This window comes from Mixophyes fleayi, chromosome 10, assembly GCF_038048845.1.
Source record: "Mixophyes fleayi isolate aMixFle1 chromosome 10, aMixFle1.hap1, whole genome shotgun sequence".
Lineage (NCBI taxonomy): Eukaryota > Metazoa > Chordata > Amphibia > Anura > Limnodynastidae > Mixophyes > Mixophyes fleayi.
The window spans coordinates 37,650,111-37,669,305 of record NC_134411.1 but is presented as its reverse complement, the minus strand read 5'-3'; the positions used below and the strand labels follow the sequence as shown (position 1 = coordinate 37,669,305).

Here is a 19,195-nt window from a genome sequence, read left to right as displayed (position 1 = left end):
TTGTTTGTATAGGTTACTGAACATTTGCACTTTCATAGTAAGGAGCAGAAAGATTTACTGTACAAAAACAACCACAACACAAGTCTCATGTAAATATAAATTTGACAATATTTTGGGGTCCATGATCTAGCTACAATATTTATTTTCTATTTACATATACAGGAATAAGGAAATAAACTTAGGCAACAGATGTAAACATAACCTTTAGGTCTGACAGAATAAGCATCATGCTAACACCCATATTCATTTCCATTCTATGACACGATTCACCTGCTCTGACTTGTTGATTAATTGAACCCAGCCCAATATATACTGTAAATGAAAAAAAAATGACAAGGGGGTATGAAGACTGACATGTGATAGTCCAAGTGATTTGCAAGATAAAGATGCTACCGGTATGGGAAGTCTCCATTTACAGAAAAAGCTTCTGAATAGGAAGATACAAATATAAACCACATAAAAATTTGGTTTATCAATTCAGTAAAGGGAGTCTTCGAGAAAAGCTAAAAGGAACATGGGAAGGGCAACACGCCCATTTAGAGACGGCTCAGAACTCCTCCTCTGTCTAGGAAACAGTGACACCCTTTCTCATCTATACGCAGTGTTTAAAAGTAGACTATACTATAATTTCCTCTAAGCACAAGTGCATGTTACAGTAAGTATGGTACCATAGGACCATTATTACCTACTATGCATAAAGGGCAAATCCACCTTCATTCACATTTATCTTTCAAAGGTCCCACCGGGTTGAAGAGAGGAGTGGAGGTCATTACTCATAAACACTGAAATATACTCTGACGTGTGCATTATTACTTCATAACTATTACTTACACTAGTTCACTCGGGTCTGACATTACAACTAGTTCGCTTCTACAAAGATCCTAGAAGAGCTACAGGCCCTTAGGGCTTGTACATGACTAGTTTGTGACAGAAATTACTTCTCAGCAGATTTGGTGCCTAAAGATGAATTTAACATTAGCTCACAGCTTAAGACACAGTAATTCATTCCTAAATTGCTGTAATGACCCATTAAGTAATTTTAGAGCGAAACTGTTTCATAAATTCCTAAAGACAAAAGTAATAACTGGTTACTATTCATCCATGTAAAACAATAGTGAACCAAATTCAGAATTCATGCAGGATTTCAACAGAAACCTAAAAGGTTTTTATTTGGAATTCTTGCAACAGGATTTGGCCAAACAAAATCCTTATTTCACCTCTTTTTAATTTTAAAACATTTTTTTAGAATTTAGAGTTGATCTGGGGTTTCTATGGATTGGGTGGATACTTCATAAACAGTGGATTCTCCTCCCACATTAAAGGTCCTGGGAGATGCCACTCCTAACCAAAGGCCGACTTGAGAGATGGGCGGCACGGTGGCGAAGTGGTTAGCACTTCTGCCTCACAGCACTGGTGTCATGAGTTCGATTCCTGACCATGGCCTTATCTGTGTGGAGTTTGTATGTTCTCCCTGTGTTTGCGTGGGTTTCCTCCAGGTGCTCCAGTTTCCTCCCACACCCCAAAAACATACTAGTAGGTTAATTGGCTGCTATCAAAATTGACCCTAGTCTCTGTGTCTATCTGTCTGTGTAGGTGTATGTTAGGGAATTTAGACTGTAAGCTCCAATGGGACAGGGACTGATGTGAGCGAGTTCTCTGTACAGCACTGCGGAATCAGTGGCTAAACAAATGATGATGATGTAGCTCCTCCCCTGAGCAGCAACATTAGCTAAATATTGTAAAAGCAGTGGTCACATAACATTTGTTTATGTAGCACAAAACTCCTTTTCTTAAATGGGCATTTCTATCAAAAGGAGCATTCCAGTATATAGACTTCTACCCGATGTAATACACTGTATATGACACTGTAATACATGCGTGCCATATAGAAAATAAAATATAGTAACAATTAATCTCTACCCATCATTGAAACTTCCCACCTCCAGAGTAATTTTTCCATTTCCTCCTCAGTGTCTTGCTCTCATTTCTGTACGTAAAATACGGCTGCAGTAACAACTAGACTCCACACTAGGTAGCACTTTGCTCTTAATGAGTTAACGGTATGCTGAAATAGTTTAAGGTAGGTTGTTCAGCTTATTCATACAAAACAGTGTAAGTAATGTTCTAATGAAAGGAAAGAATTTATGTATAACCATTAACTCAGACATGAAATGGATATGGTAGAGGCTTGTTAGGACTCAAAGCAAATAATTTGATAGAACTGAGAAAGGAGAGTTGTACTTGGCATGAGTTGAACTATTTTTCCTGGTGGACATACACACAGGCTATGATAAATGATCTCTGATAAATGAGTTTCTCTTCTACAAGCCAAGAGCACTGGGCTGATTCAGTGACTTGCTTGAAATCACACAGCATGTAGTCAGAGGTCGTGGGAAGGAAAGGAAAGTCCGCTATGAGTGTCACTCTTATTTAGATCATCACATACAGTTCCTGTAAAATTTCCAATGGATAATAATAATATACAGTATGTAGAACATAGCACATATGTTTTTTGGCAGTTTATGATATTTTATTAGCATTTACCACATTATGGACACTGGTTACATTCTGCATGATTTTTTTTTCTCCATATTCAGCTGAGCAGATAAAACCTACCTGACCCCAATGTAATCTATGCACCAGGCATCATGAATATTTGTTCAGAAAAAAAAGACAATTTATGTCAGTGTTAAACTGTTAAGAGGAGCATGTTTAGGTGAATGGCCTTTGTGAAGTTATTAAAAAACAATAAGTGCTAATATTTTTTCACAGAGCTCCATCGTCCAACACAATCATATTCCATAGACCATGTGAATAAAAAATAATTGTAATCTGGCTGCAAGTTAATATTTCTTAAATTGTGTTATGTTAGCAGAAGGCATAACCCCCCCCCCCCCCCCCTCCCCCAATAAGAAACCAAACCCAGCCTACCAGCCCTCCATTTCTGACATCCCAGGCTCCGGCCTCTGTGGACTTACCACAAATCTAGGTCTGAAGCGTTAAGGTATAACTAGAGTACGGAGCCACATAGCAAAATCTTTAAAGAGGCGCACCACCAGTCCCCAGTTCTCTTCCACAGGTAGCTACACCCACCAAAATCATCTCTATCCCAAACAAATTCTGCAACACACTAGTTATAAACTTACAAATGTAACTCAGTAGCCTGACAATAGAATGTAATTTTTCCTCAGTGGTTGCAAAGTCCAGTTCCTGCCTTGTGGTTCCAAGGCCCATTATTCTACTAAAACTTGTAGCAGTAGCTTTGGTTCTAGCTGCATCCTGGTATGCATCCAAATACTAGGCTATCACACACCTTTCAGGGACAGCGCACACAGGAGTGCAGTCCGTGTTGCCCCTGCACTTGAGCTGCGTTTGGTTCAACTTGCGTTGAATGGAAAAGAAAAGAGCTGAAACAGGAATTTACTATAGATCCCTATGTTGATTGCAAAGGCCATTCACACAGCCACATTGAGTATCACAGGGTGAATATTCAACCAAACATGGACGCAGCCTGCAGTATTTTTCCTCATCTATATTCTGCGGAGCATTCACCCGTGTTGTTCCGAGTGACCCGTGGATGCAATCACCATGATAACTTACAATCCCTTAATAAAGTTTCATTTGAGCTGCATTCTGTGCTGAACGGCACGCTGATTAAGCGGAGGCAGAACGCGGTGTTCGTGAGCATGCACCCTTAAACTGACCATACATGCTGCAATAACTGCAGGCAACTTGCCTGACTAAATATGGAGAATTGTGAAAGATAATCACTACAGAGATATACACCAGAGACATTTAAATATAACCCGGGTTATTCAACAAATGCACCAAGTACCCAATGTTATAAATGTAAATGTATTTTTTACTTTAGATCGCTTGAGTGAGTGCGTTATTGCAGTTGAAAGTGTGGTGCTGTTAATTCTTTATAAAAGTTTATTGCATGTGTAGGGGCGGTTTATGTGCTCTCTGAGCTCTCGTGTTGTTCAAGTGATCTATTATTCTCATCTTTAAGGGTTGTGCTAAATCAATTCTTTTCTATTTGCTCATTGCTTTTTGTCTAATTTAGTTCTATCAAAAGAGTGGTCAGTCCTGATAGGCAACCAGGTTTAGTTTGGGTGTGGAGTGTAGTCTGTCAGAGTAGTAGCACTGCAGATGTATGCATTCTGTGTAGTAAGAAGTGTCTAATAGTAGGGAGGTATTGACAAGTTGCATTCAAACCATGATTGCATTTTGTATGTTCCAAATCCATTTTGCAATCACCACTCACGTTTAATAAACGTACCCAGGTGGTTTTAACATATATGGTGTGTTGCGTTATCTCTGAGAGGTCTGTGTGGATTCAAGATCAAGGTGGTCTCTCAACTCACCTTGTAGTAAGACAAGCTACCTACATCCCTACTGAGTGCAGCATAGAAGACTTGGATGGAGACACTGAACAACATATCTGCAATATCCCACTCAGGAGTGTTACATTAAGAAATCCAATGAAATGGAAAATGCAGAAAATCTGGCACTGATACAGTTAAAGGACTACTAAAATGTGAACCATGGAGGTAAAATACATTGTTCAGTGTTACATTGACAAATCACTGCAACTCTGTTAAAAGAAAGTAAAGTATTGTCTCCCCCCTCCATTGCAGACAGCTGCCATTCCTCCAACATCTACAGGATAGTGTCTTGATAGGATCTTATAAAGATCAGAAAGCTGTGACTGTGTTGCCGAGACATCGCTGGCCCTACCCTGCATCTGTGTATGAATCAACCAATCTACACTGTGTATTTCTAACAATCAAGGCTGCCAAACTGTCAGTCAGTCTCTGTCTGTTTAGTCAGAGAAGCTCTGACCTCCTAACATAGCAACCTGTTGCAAAGGAGTGAGTATATAGTAGACATATTTAGTTACACATAAACACTCGTTAGTCCATGTATAAAATCGAACTCTGTAATATACAACCATTGATAAATATTAAATTTTAAAATTGTGTTCTTATTTGCTTTTTAAATACCCATTATATATAATATGTTATAAAATAATTTCCTACTTACAAGTAGATGTGGCTCTCTTCAATTAACATTTAACAATCATTAAAATAATGTCTGCAGAAATTCAAGTAGCATGATCCTTAACCCCAATCCCTTAAATATGGCTAAATCCTGAAGCTAGTTAAAGGCTGAAGCTAAGAGTCATAACGGACAATTAAAAAGTAAAGGGTCACGATTTGTAGTCTCAGCGCTGTTTATGATAAAAGAACAGTATATAGATTTGGAAACATTAGAATTTCACAAATAAGAAGATAAACAGTATAATATTGTACTTATGATAGGTGAAAACATTTGTTTGTATGATCACACATTTTTCTAAATCAAAATTGTTTTAAGTTAGAATTGTAGTAACTGGTTATAGTACAGGTGAATGCTAACTATATTTCATATACCTACAATCATTGATTATTATGATCACATATGCATAAAAGCACCACAGAGTAACTACAATATAAAGTAATGCAATGCAGAATGTAAAGCAAACCGCCCTACTGAAACTATTTTGATATGTTTATACACAAAGTAATCTCAGCAGGAGGATGGGAGGATCCAGATTTATTGGGGAGTAGTCCATTCTCTAATATATTATCATAATACAAAATCATTTCTCAGCCAAGTTGACCATCCTTTAATTAGTATCCATCAAGGCTTATTTAGCAATATGGTGAACACAGCAACCATTTAGTTATTTGCTCTGTTTAAACATGTATTAGCTGTGCTCACATGTATTCCAAACTTAACACATATATAACAGATGTGGAAAACAGAAAAAGACATGACATCTTTGAGAGTCAATGGTGTCTGAGTAAACAGGTACCATGAACGCACCATCGGTGTCTGACATCCCTCAGTGTTCCGCTAGAAAACAGAACACGTCAGGGATCTGAACTACAATACTTCTCAGGTACGTCTATTATAAATCACTTGGGGACAAACAAAGATTTTTGGACAATTCCAACCCCTTATTCACCCCTGTCCCCCCATGTGTCATATAGAGGAGTGTCCTCCCCCTTGTCCTAAGATGCAAACCGTACTATGCTGTAAACTTACAGCACAAGAGGATTCAATTCATCTAGTCCTCCTTAACAGAGCCTGATATAGAGAGGTGGTGGGTGGGGAGGAGTTTAAAAAAAATAAAAAAATGGGTGTTGTCCAATAGTGAACCACCCGTGTAAAAAGACATGCACGGATTTGAGGAGCTTTCAAAAAGCAGTGCCCGCCACTGCACCTGTAAAGTGGGGATAACTAGTGGCACTGGGACTTTGAAGACAAATCTCAGTGCCCAGTTCTGCCCATCGGGTCTTCAATGAAGGATGACCAATTTCTTCTGAAGCGCAGACGAAGGAGCACTGTATAGGTAAGGCATTGCTTTACGGTAAGGTCTGAAACACAAACGGAGTACATCACTTGTACTAAGAGACACGCATTAGCTGTTGGAAGGATCACTTTAAATAAATGTCTCTTTGCCCTTTATGTACCATATCTTAAGACGATCATTACACAGATAAATTAACCAAGGCATTAATTATTCCATTTGTGCCAAGTCAGAGAAAACACTAGCACATGGCTTGTTATAAGTACATAACTGTAGAAGGGTGATAAACTGTGTCTTCGGAAATATATAAAGCAGTCTCCTACACTAATTAAGCTCTGTCAGGAAGAAAATATACAGAATGAAATATAACACTGAATGAGCACATTGCATAGTAAGAACAGAACAAGGGTAATAACACTACGGAATGACAATATAATATGAGCCATGTTCCCTTCAGTCAGTATTTTAACCCAAACTTCACGGCAGTACCTCAAGTTACATGGAATTATATATGGCATTTACGTATCTCAATAGCTGCAGCAATGAAAGTTGACAACCCAGTTGCACCAGTGAACCTGGAACCTGTACAGCACAATCAATTCACCCAAGCAGAGCTACACCCTCCAGTTCTGCCAAAACTGGCACTTCTCCCCAATGACTCATCCATGTTAGAGCGCCACAGGGGGCTTAATACTAGATTGTGCTTTCCATTTTTTTTTATTTTATTTATTGTATAAAAACAATTGTTACATTTAACAAATTTGTTTTCAAAAAATATTCTCCAATGACCAAGGGTACAACTATTTTCTTTTTCAGCTGTCACCCCGAATTTAAATGTACCATTTTTAAAACCCTATAGACAAATTCCAGGGGGTATATTTACTAAACTGGTTTGAAAAAGTAGAGATGTAGCCTATAGCAACCAGATTCTAGCTATCATTTATTTAGTACATTCTATGACAGCTAGAATCTGATTGGTTCCTATAGGCAACATCTCCACTTTTTCAAACACGCAGTTTAGTAAATATACCTCCAGGACCCAACCCATTGGTTTAGCATGTTCAACTCTAGAGAGCACCCCCCCATTATTCTGGACAGGCCGCTCCTTACCCATTAGAGCAACACACTTTCTACGGCTTGCCTGTTGCTACGGATCTTCAGCATTCACCTGTTTTGAACAGACAAGACAGGCCACTATAAAAGGGACCTTCTGGCAAACAGCCTTTGATAGGTCATTGTGTTACCAGCCAGCTTAAAGTACCTGACACGGACTTATTGCCTTGGACAAATTAGACCTGCCCCTTAACCCTTTGGAATCCTGTTTGCTGACCTGCTATACCGTGTATTGACCTGTCTTTGAATACTTACCCTTGTTTATTCCCTTGGCGCCCTGCTTCCTATTCTGGATATTAACGTGTACTGATCCGGCTCAGACAGATGGACTTGCTTTTGTCTCATTCTGCGGAACTTGCTTACTGACATTATCTTATCATTTACTGATGTGATTTGCTAACTAGTCACACTACACTACCCTGGGAATCTCCTAATCTGACCACCACTATGTATATAAATACACACATATTGTATTGTGTAGCCCTGGACATTCAGTCTCCTGGTATTAACTCATTAAGGCTATTCTTTCTTCAGGTCTCCTCAGTATTTGCCTAACTGGCTGGTACCCTGCACATTGTGACATTAAGCTTTTATCCTTCTCCATGTCTGTTCCTGTGTCTGAAAACTACCTCCTTGGGACCACCACCTCTACAGCCTCACAGATCGCTTCCAGCTAAGCTTCATCAGGAACTTCTCTATGACCAGCCAACTTCCAGCCTTTGGGATCCAATTGCCAGAATAAGGTAACAAACATTATTATTTATACTGTTATCGTGACACCATTCTTGAGTAGTGATAAATAAAAATGTAGGATAGTGAAGACTAATATAAAATATTCCTGGGGTTAATATATATCTACTTTTACCAAGTAATATTGTTGTCATAATCATGGTTCTCTCGATACTAACCAGACCTTAAACCTGAAACACAATACAAGCAAGAACCAAGCTTCACATATGTGAAAAAACACATTGAACTGACTATAGTCAAATTGTAAAATGACCCTAAAATCCACATACCAATTAAACGAATTGATCCCTGGATTCAAAATACACACATAATAAAAAACATTTGTAGCTTTTTAACCTACATGTGTATCCACATTCATCTTTTTGCCTCCCCCAATCAATGCATTTCCCTCCTATCAAGTACATCTGTAACAAAATATGTTCTGTGTTTTGTTTTTTTAAACAAAGCACTCCTACTCAAGGCTGGCTAAACCGGGGGGTTGCGTGTAACCCTCGCTATTGACAAGCTATTCAACCCAACACTCCTGCTTTCACAGTTCCTGCAGTTTTTGTATCAAAATGGGTCTGTGCAGTAGAAGCCTATTGGACGAGATACTGCAATATTACCGTTTGGGAGACGGTTTTAATTTTTTTAGTAAAAATTAAATAAATAATGGAATAACCCTTTAATGCAAGCCTTGCAGTAGCTTAATTGTGTATATATGAATAAAAGTTGGACTTCAATATGAAGAATAGCACAATGAAGAATAATGGTTTTTGCCAGATTATAAACAAAGCAGGGACATAGTAAAATGACTTCAGTCTGTTTAATTCCATGTGCGGCTGCTTGTCAAACACCATCACGGGGAGCAGCACTACCTGGTATGCTTGGCACAAAAAACTCTAGCTTCAGTGTTTACATAAAATAGGGTGTGATAGACCAATACTCATTGTGATGACTCTATACATGCCTTCCACACTCAGCCTTTTCAATATTTAGAATTTTATTTTGTAATTTAATAGGAGTGTTTGCATTTATTGGTTCCTTTCCATGTAACTTGACAGCAAATTTATCATCAAAAGCATTCACTCTACATATAATGTAGCAAATAAACTATAGAAAGTGCAACAGGTAAGCTGCAAGCTGTAATTCATGTGAAGGCAGCTGGAAAAAGAGTTATCCAGACTTTTAATAATACAAAAACAGAAAAAGCATACAGCGCTCAATTCTCGGAATGAATAGAATATACATATATGAATGTACACACATACAAAATAAGGGATGGATATTTATCTAAAAGTGGTCCTAACCATAATGACATAAAATCTTGTGTACATGACGTTTTGTCCAGAACTTTGTCAATCGTAAGTTCTTTAAATGCCGATGTTCCAGTTCAAATGCAATCAAGTTGAAAAAAATGGAAGTCTGAGAAAGAGCTCCACTATTTTCTTTCCACCAAATATTTGATTATATTAAGGTAAAGAGGAGATGTATAGAAGAAATGCTGTAGTGAGTTGCCATATAATGTGAATAATAACTTGACATCTAGGGCTAGATTTACTAAACTTCGGGTTTGAAAAAGTGGAGATGTTGCCTATAACAACCAATCAGATTCTAGCTTTCATTTATTTAGTGCATTCTAAAAAATGATAGCTAGAATCTAATTGGTTGCTATAGGCAACATCTCCACTTTTTCAAACCCGCAGTTTAGTAAATATACCCCCTAGTATTTACACTTATATGTCCTCCGTTGAGCCTTGTTGTAATGAGCCGATGCATACAACTTCATCCTTGCAGTGCTGATGCCATTCGAGTAATCATGTAGTCCTCACTATTTACTTCCTGTATCGCGCCGTATTCGGACCGTGCTTTTGAGGGACTCCAATATTGATGGTTAGGAACACAAACAAAGAAGCGTAAATTTTAATGCAATGAATAATAGTAGAGACTTACATATAAGTAATGTTACTTATATGCAAGTGCCTATTATTATTTATTACATTTAAATTGTACATACTTCCAGAACAATGCGTGCCCCCTTATAAAGTATAATGACCTACAATGCACATTGAGATGTTATCGGTCAATGAAAGCATTCATTACGGTCTGTCAATTATTACTGATCTTCCACAGGTAAAGTTTACTCACCTTGACGGTTTATACAGTAGATGCTCAGGATACAGAAAAATCTGTCCTAAATATGTGTAACAAAGCTTAGACAGAGCAAAACATCTGGGATTTGCACCAGTGCACCCAGCTGGTCAAGGAAGCACATATGAAGGTGCACACCTACTCTACGATCTCAATGCAGACTGAGGAAAACAGATGAGGACGCCCAGCATTCTACCCCTTCAAACTCTTTTCATTAAATAACACTTATGTTTTTCTCTTGAAATAGTTAACATTAATGGCTTACATTAATCATGATAGACATTAGGACATTCTTATTAGTTGTGGTTCTTTTCTTTTTTGAAGATTTGTTTCACATCACCAACAGTTCATCTAAGACTGTGCATTGTCCTATATGTGCAACTGGCAGAAGCAAAATCCCTCCCACTAAATATATAGGACAACACCGATTTCCGTCAGTTCAGAGCTGGTGTAAATTTCAAGTCCTTTTGCAGAATGGATACGGTGGTGCACCTTTCTGTACAGCAAGGAACGTTTCTAAATATGTCCATCCCTTAATCTTATTTTAATAGTCTTGTTCTGCAAAATGAAATATAGTTTTTGGCTTTGGTTTCTTGGGCAGCACGGTGGCTTAGTGGATAGCACTTCTGCCTCACAGCGCTGGGGTAATGAGTTCAATTCCCAACCATGGCCTTATCTGTGTGGAGTTTTTATGTTCTCCCCGTGTTTCCGTGGGCTTCCTCCGGATGTTCCGGTTCCCTCCCACACTCCAAAAACATACTAGTAGGTTAATCGGCTACTATCAAAAATTTACCCTACTCTCTCTCTCTCTTGACCCTAGTCTGTGTGTATATTAGGGAATTTAGACTGTAAGCTCCAATGGGGCAGGGACTGATGTGAATGAGTTCTCTGTACAGCGCTGCGGAATCAGTGGCGCTATATAAATAAATGGTGATGATGATGGTGTGTTCTTCATAAATAGGCATTCTGATGCACTTACTCTGTACTTTGCAAGGACGTCGCTCCTTTCACTTAACTCCTATCAGCCAGCGCAAACATTTGCTCCTCCGTAATTGCCGCCGACTTGCATGGAAATCTAGGTGCACCTACGCAAACTGAGGCACGCGGCACCACCAAACAGGTTTTAGCAGGGCCCAGAATGTGCAGTTTTGCAATACACAAATGGGTACACACAGGAGCCAAGGAGTATGTTGTGGTTTAGGGTGGGGAGGGGTCTGCAATGCTGTACGTGTTGTGTAGTACCACGCACATTACAATACTTCACCATTTCTCAAACAGCAGTGAAAACTGTTTCAACATCTACCAAGGTTATTATTTTTTTTTACAGCTACAAGAGAGAATCTGTGATGATTCTACATTATTATATCAAGTGACACATTTAATATTTATTAGGTTATACTTAATGAAAAACTTATACCACGCTATAAAAATGAAGTGGGAAAGTCATATTAAAAGTCTCTTTGTTAACAATGTCAATTATTGTTGTAACTTGTTCCACAATACTGGATGCCAGATCTAAAATACAGTTCAAAGATGAGTAACCTGCAGCTGGGTGAACTGGGTATATAAAACAGGGCACAGAATGCCAATAATACGGGGGATCCAGCTGCAGGCCATTGGCTTGATTACAAGACAACTACAGACAAAATACCCTTCTTAATCATGTATGGAGCACAGGTTAATGATGTAATGGAACCAAAAAGCAGTGAGCGTTATACCTTCACTTCTATGATTATTTAAATCAGCATCTTACACCAAGTAATAATTATGATTCATTTTACACAATTGGCAAGGTTTATTTCAATTAAGTCATTTTCATTATAATAATGTCTTAAAAAAAGTGTTAATCTTGAACTGAATGCCAAACATACAATATTCAGAGGGGTTATAAGAATTTCACAGTAATTTGGCTCGTTACCTGGGCAATATGACGTAATTTTTCATAAGAGTTTTCACATCATAAGGTACAAAAGCTAGACAGGTGGCAGGATGATTGAGAATAATAAGGTGGTTCCATTAACAAACAAATCATTAAACTCCCACCACTGTATCTGATCTGATTTCTAATGCGATGGAGAAAACCAAACAGCACCTGTATAGGATTCAACTATATGCGAGTGCCGTGACCGGTCAGAATGGCTTGGCGCTCCCTCACCCAACGTACTATTGTTGGAAAGGGAGTGAGATTACCAAAGTAGGAGGAAGTTTAGCAATTTCTTTGGATAAATTGGAAAAGATCCATCTATCTATCTATCTCTTCTATTAGTCATTTTAGGTTATATCAGCCTGGAGTCCAATTAATCCCCAAGCAGCAATTAATTGTATTTCTCTTTCTTTTAATCCAATCAATTTGTATTTAGATTTAATCATTTCAAGAAATTATTATTATGATTTCAAACACATACTATAGAATTAACATTTCTGTACATTGTATTATTGCCATATATACAGACAATTACGATCATGTGAGACTGCCGGCTTACAAAAATTCACCATATGTTTAAAAATTTCTTCGAACAATTTTAAGGACATTAGTCACAGAGAATAAGTCTTTCATGGTAATTTCAAGCCCAGAGACTCTGTGCTAACTGCATGAATTGCTTGCATGATGATCATATTGAATGGAAAACGGCTGCATTTGTGGCCAGTATTAGCCAACTCCGATTTTGCTGCAGAAATGGGACAACTGTTGAAATACATTACCGACAGAGGATTATTTTGTATTATGACCACTCCATACTGAGCTGGGGGGTGGGGATTCAATTCCCCCCAGAATAGTGTGGCGCTAAGTGTATTACCATTAACACGTTCATTTTAACACAGATTTATGCTTGCGGCAAACTGGAGTTAAAATGACTGTATTAAGTGTAATTATGCGCACTTTTACCGTAATATCGGTAACAGTGCGCAGACCATGCTACTTTTTACAGTAACGTGGCCAACTGAAATCCCCCTGAAACAGGGGTGACACAGCCAACAACTGATTGAAACCCCTGGTCACCTAATGACGGAGACTAGCACTTATTTATGTTAAGTTTTAGTTGAAGCTTTTTCTATGTATCCAATTACTAATACAGTGGTGGGCAACAGGAGGCCCACTTACACCTGCTGGCTGTTCCCAATCTGATTTATTTTCTGCTTCTTTATGAAGCAGAGGATAAGACTGAACATGAGCAGCCAAATTCTGAGTCATGTGACTTCATCTACACAATACAGGGAGGCCAGACAGCATACCAGTAGAGGAGGGAGCGCATTACAATTTTACATTTATTGGGATTTGACTACTGGGATGAATCAACTTTAAAATTATTCCTCACAGTGGGCTATGCTTATGCAGCAATATTCCATCTATGGAACTGTTGTTTATTGAAGGTGACAATTGTTTCTTATCTCCTCCAGAGTGTTTCTGCCCCTATTAACGATTTGCATATATATGTTTGGTTATTGAAGGCATTTATTGGCATCAGCTGATAGACAGCTATTTTAATATTTATATGTGACAGGTTATTATTTATTGTGTTGTATGTTATTGTTTTAATACATTTTGTATTTATACACTTATGAACTCATTATTTTTGAATCTTTGCATTCAGCGCTGTTTTCCAGTGTTTCTTTATTACATTTTTAGAAGAGATCATAGGCTCTTCCACAGCTGCAGGTGCTTATTTGCCTTGGTTTTGTTAGTTCTTCCAGATTCATCTACCAGAGCCCGGGTTTCTTTTATATTTGCTTCAGAGGGAGTGAAGTGTGCTCTACCTCATTCTTACATGGGATCCGATCAGTAAAAGTAAGAAAAAGTGGGGGAGATATGAGGGCGGTAAAGGTAGTGGTCAGATGGGCATGTGGGGGGATGTGTAGGGGGCTCTGAGTAGCATATGGCAAGCTCTGGGGGCATGTAAGGAGGTCTGAGTGACATGTTGGGGAGTTTTGGACTACATGTGGTATCTGAGGGCTTGTGGTGGCCAGAGTACATGTGGGTGTATTTTATGGCAAGTGGGGGATCTGAGAGCATGTGGGCTATTTTGGACCAAGTGGCACGTGTTGGAATTTTGGAACAAATCAGGGACATGTGGGGGCATTTTGGGATGAGAGATGGGGGTGTGCAAAGTTTCATTTTCATCTGTTTTTTTCATTCTTGAATATCTGGCTCTCTTGAAGGATGGAGGGCCCTTGAATTAGACCTAGTTGACCATAACTGTACTAAGACATAAAGAAGTCTATGTTCTAAAGACAATTTTTGGAAAGGAATACATTTAATTTGTTCTGGGTTAATCTGCCTATTCTCCCACCTCATACATACAGGTGCACATCAGTTTACAATTTTGGGAAGTGCCCCCATGAAGACCACTTGCCAGACTGTGAGTCGAGATGGAAATGAACATGAAGGAAAAGGAAAATGGAACATCAAAGTACTGTCTGCTATCTCGCTAGGACCACCCCCTCATTTGATTTAAACTCCACCTTTTCTCCTAAAATACTGCTCCTTTCAGCCTCATTTATGTGTTCAATTTAAGTAAAGAGATTAATAGGACACTGTGACTGTCATGAGCCTCCTTAGTGTATTTGACGTTCTATCACATTGTGATTTGTGCAAATAAAAATGTGCTTTCCCACTTAAGTGCAACAAAAAGACCAAAAGAAATTCCACTTCATTTACAGCATCACCAAAGGCATGAATAAAATTAGCCTGAATATTTATGAAAGGGCAAAATGCCCTACTGCCGGCAAAAAACAGATGTTTTCGCTAGTGATACTTGCCAACTGTCCCTGAATCTCAGGGAGACTCCCTGAAATAGGGGTGATCTCCCTCACTCCCTGAAGAGTCTGGCAATCTCCCTGATGCTGAGCCAGCACAAGACGTGGTTGGCTTCGCCATCTGTGGCATGATGACACAGTTCAGAAATTGTGTCCTATGTCCATGTATTGATGCCTATGGAGGTGGCCATTTTCATGGAGACCAAGATTTAATCAAAGACTGACAGGTAAGACAACATGACTTCAGTAATGGAGACAGAAATGTAAAAGACACTTCAGTCTCTAAAGATTCATTAGCGGCTTTTCTTTAACGCATAGATGCCTACTCTCTCGGAATGTCTGGGAGACTCCCACATTTCTGGGAGAGCAGGGCAACACCCCAGTTCTCACCCCCGCAATAAGATAAGTGGCAGGGGGGCTTCTTGATGCAAATATTGTGTAATCTGCCCCCTGCTGTAATTGGCCAAAATTGTGACAATCATTTAGGGGGTGGTGCCAAAATGATGCGTTTTGAAAAGCCCTGTCCCCCGCACACCCACCTCCCCCGGGATCTCCCTGAAGCCAACGAGGAAAAGTTGGCAAGTATGCGATAGGGCCAGCAGTAAGAATCGCCAGGCTTTGCCGGCAATAGCTTCCCCATGCAAAGCTTGGAGAACATAATTTAATAAGAATCGTGGTGGTGCTAATAACGCCGCAATCCTTGTTATGTCTCCATCTTCTCAGGATGGCGATAACAGAAAAAAACCCACCCCAAAAACCACCATGATGATGCATTAGTCCATGGGCTCGCATGAAAAGAGGTACATTTGCGCAAAAATAATCACATGACCTTTATTAACCATTAAACCTCACCAGATGATTCTCTATTAAAAGAGCTTATTTCCATCCACTAAGACAATGTAAATAGTTTCTGAACCCCTTTTAATTACTAATATTATTTGTTATTGAACTAATAAAGTGGCCAATTCCGAGTGGATACATAAGAAAATATTAACTCTGTAAATTTGAAAATAAACAAACACACCTTTTGATGTCTATGGAGATCTATACAAAAGCAGCCGCAAAAAACATGTGATTGATGTAGCCAGTATCAAAGTATATCTTCTCTGCCAACATCTCTCACCTGGGTATATAGAAACACATAGCAAACAGGAAAGAAAAATGAACAAATTGGCCAGACCCACACGACTGATCCTCGCCATTAACCACAGTTGCTATTTACCATGTGAAATTTCTGCAAGACAAATAGTGTATGCACAAACCGCGCACAGGTAGGGCTATAACCTTTTACTGGGATCACGCCCTTTGTTGTAATCCCTGCCAATTATAGTAAATGTCCTTAGGAAGCCTCCTGCTGATACTATCACAGACTTCAAACGTAGTGCTATGTAAAATTAGGGTCTCATTTACCTGCTTGGCTGAGCAAAATACTATAATTAGGTCACAGAAATTCTACTGCTTGTAATTCAGGAAGATTAATAAAAAATAAAAAAAAAACCTTGGTGGGAATTGAATTTTGAAATTAGAAATTCTTTTTAGCATTTATATTCTACTTATACATGCAAGAGTAAAAAAAAAAAAAAAAAAAAAAAAAACAACAAAGAAACCACAGAGGAACAAAAACCTGTTACGCATTAAAACTATTTGACTAAATTCATTTGGAGGTGAGACTGTGCAGTGTTAGAGTAGTTTGCAAACGGGAAAGAAGTTCATACCAATGCAAATACTAAAGAGTGGCTTATAATGATGATATGAGCATAATTTTAAATGATACAGATGTCCTTGCATTTATCCAGCTTCTAGAAGTTAGCTTTGATTACATGAACATTTAGACTCTATATTGACTCAATTTTGGTTCCAATCTATAGGACTTGACATAATACAATAGCAGCAATATCTAGCATATTATTTATATAAATAACATAAATATCACCCATGTACAGTCACAGTTCAACTGAAATACACGCCATAATTCTTCATAAATCTCCTCACATGTTCCCGTCACCCATCTCCTCACCTACCCCCCCATGTCCTGTCACCCATCTCACCTACCCCCCATGTCCTGTCACCCATCTCCTCACCTACCCCCCATGTCCTGTCACCCATCTCCTCACCTACCCCCCCATGCCCTGTCACCCATCTCCTCACCTACCCCCCCATGCCCTGTCACCCATCTCCTCACCTACCCCCCATGTCCTGTCACCCATCTCCTAACATGTCCTGTCACCCATCTCCCTCACATGTCTGTCACACATCTCCTCACCTACCTCCCCCATGACCTGTCACCCATCTCCTCACTTACCTCCCCCCATGTCCTGTCACCATCTCCTCACCTACCTCCCTCCATGTCCTGTCACCCCATCTCCTCACATACCCCATGTCCTGTCACCCATCTCCTCACCTACCTCCATGTCCTGTCACACATCTCCTCACCTACCTCCCCCCATGTCCTGTCACCCATCTCCTCACCTACCTCCCCCCATGTCCTGTCACCCATCTCCTCACCTACCTCCCCCCATGTCCTGTCACACATCTCCTCACCTACCTCACCCCATGGTCCTGTCACACATCTCACCTACCCCCCCCATGTCCTGTCACCCATCTCCTCACCTACCTCCCCCATGTCCTCTGTCATCCATCTCCTCACTTACCTCCCCCCATGTCCTGTCACCCATCTCCTCACCTACCTCCCTCCATGTCCTGTCACCCATCTCCTCACATACCCCATGTCCTGTCACCCATCTCCTCACCTACCCCATGTCCTGTCACCCATCTCCTCACCTACCCTCCCATGTCCTGTCACACATCTCCTCACCTACCTCCCCCATGTCCTGTCACCCATCTCCTCACCTACCTCCCCCATGTCCTGTCAACCATCTCCTCACCTACCTCCCCCCATGTCCTGTCACCCATCTCCTCACCTACCTCCCCCCATGTCCTGTCACCCATCTCCTCACATGTCCTGTCACACATCTCCTCACCTACCTCCCCCCATGTCCTGTCACACATCTCCTCACCTACCTCCCCCATGTCCTGTCACACATCTCCTCACCTACCTCCCCCCCAAGTCCTGTCACACATCTCCTCACCTACCTCCCATGTCCTGTCACACATCTCCTCACCTACCTCCCATGTCCTGTCACACATCTCCTCACCTACCTCCCCCATGTCCTGTCACACATCTCCTCACCCTACCTCCCCCCATGTCCTGTCACCCATCTCCTCACCTACCACCCCCCCATGTCCTGTCACCCATCCTCCTCACCTACCTCCCCCATGTCCTGTCACACATCTCCTCACCTACCTCCCCCCATGTCCTGTCACACATCTCCTCACCTACCTCCCCCATGTCCTGTCACCATCTCCTCACCTACCTCCCCCCATGTCCTGTCACCCATCTCTCACCTACCTCACCCCATGTCCTGTCACCCATCTCCTCACCTACCTCCCCCCATGTCCTGTCACCCATCTCCTCACATGTCCTGTCCACCCATCTCACCTCACCATCGTCCTGTCACACATCTCCTCACCTACCTCCCCCCATGTCAGTCACACATCTCCTCACCTACCTCCCCCATGTCCTGTCACACATCTCCCTCACCTACCTCCCCCATGTCCTGTCACCCATCTCCTCACCTACCTCCCATGTCCTGTCACACATCTCCTCACCTACCTCCCATGTCCTGTCACACTGTCTCACTCACCTACCTCCCCCATGTCATCACCCATCTCCTCACCTACCTCCCCCCATGTCCTGTCACCCATCTCCTCACCTACCTCCCCCCATGTCCTGTCACCCATCTCCTCACCTACCTCCCCCCATGTCCTGTCACCCATCTCCTCACCTACCCCATGTCCTGTCACACATCTCCTCACCTACCTCCCCCCATCTCCTGTCACACATCTCCTCACCTACCTCCCCCCATGTCCTGTCACACATCTCCTCACCTACCTCCCCCCATGTCCTGTCACACATCTCCTCACCTACCTCCCCCCATGTCCTGTCACACATCTCCTCACCTACCTCCCCCCATGTCCTGTCACCCATCTCCTCACCTACCTCCCATGTCCTGTCACCCATCTCCTCAC

At 40.8% G+C, this 19,195-nt stretch overlaps 1 long non-coding RNA gene across 2 annotated transcripts in view; it reads right to left on the bottom strand.

Annotated features, from left to right (window-relative positions):
• Nucleotides 1–19,195, bottom strand: part of LOC142104024 (uncharacterized) — a 275,970-nt gene that overhangs the window by 246,659 nt on the left and 10,116 nt on the right. For both annotated transcript variants that reach the window (XR_012679493.1, XR_012679494.1), the window contains exon 2: nt 16,131–16,229. This is a non-coding gene — a long non-coding RNA (uncharacterized LOC142104024). The remainder of the gene's footprint in view (nt 1–16,130; nt 16,230–19,195) is intronic.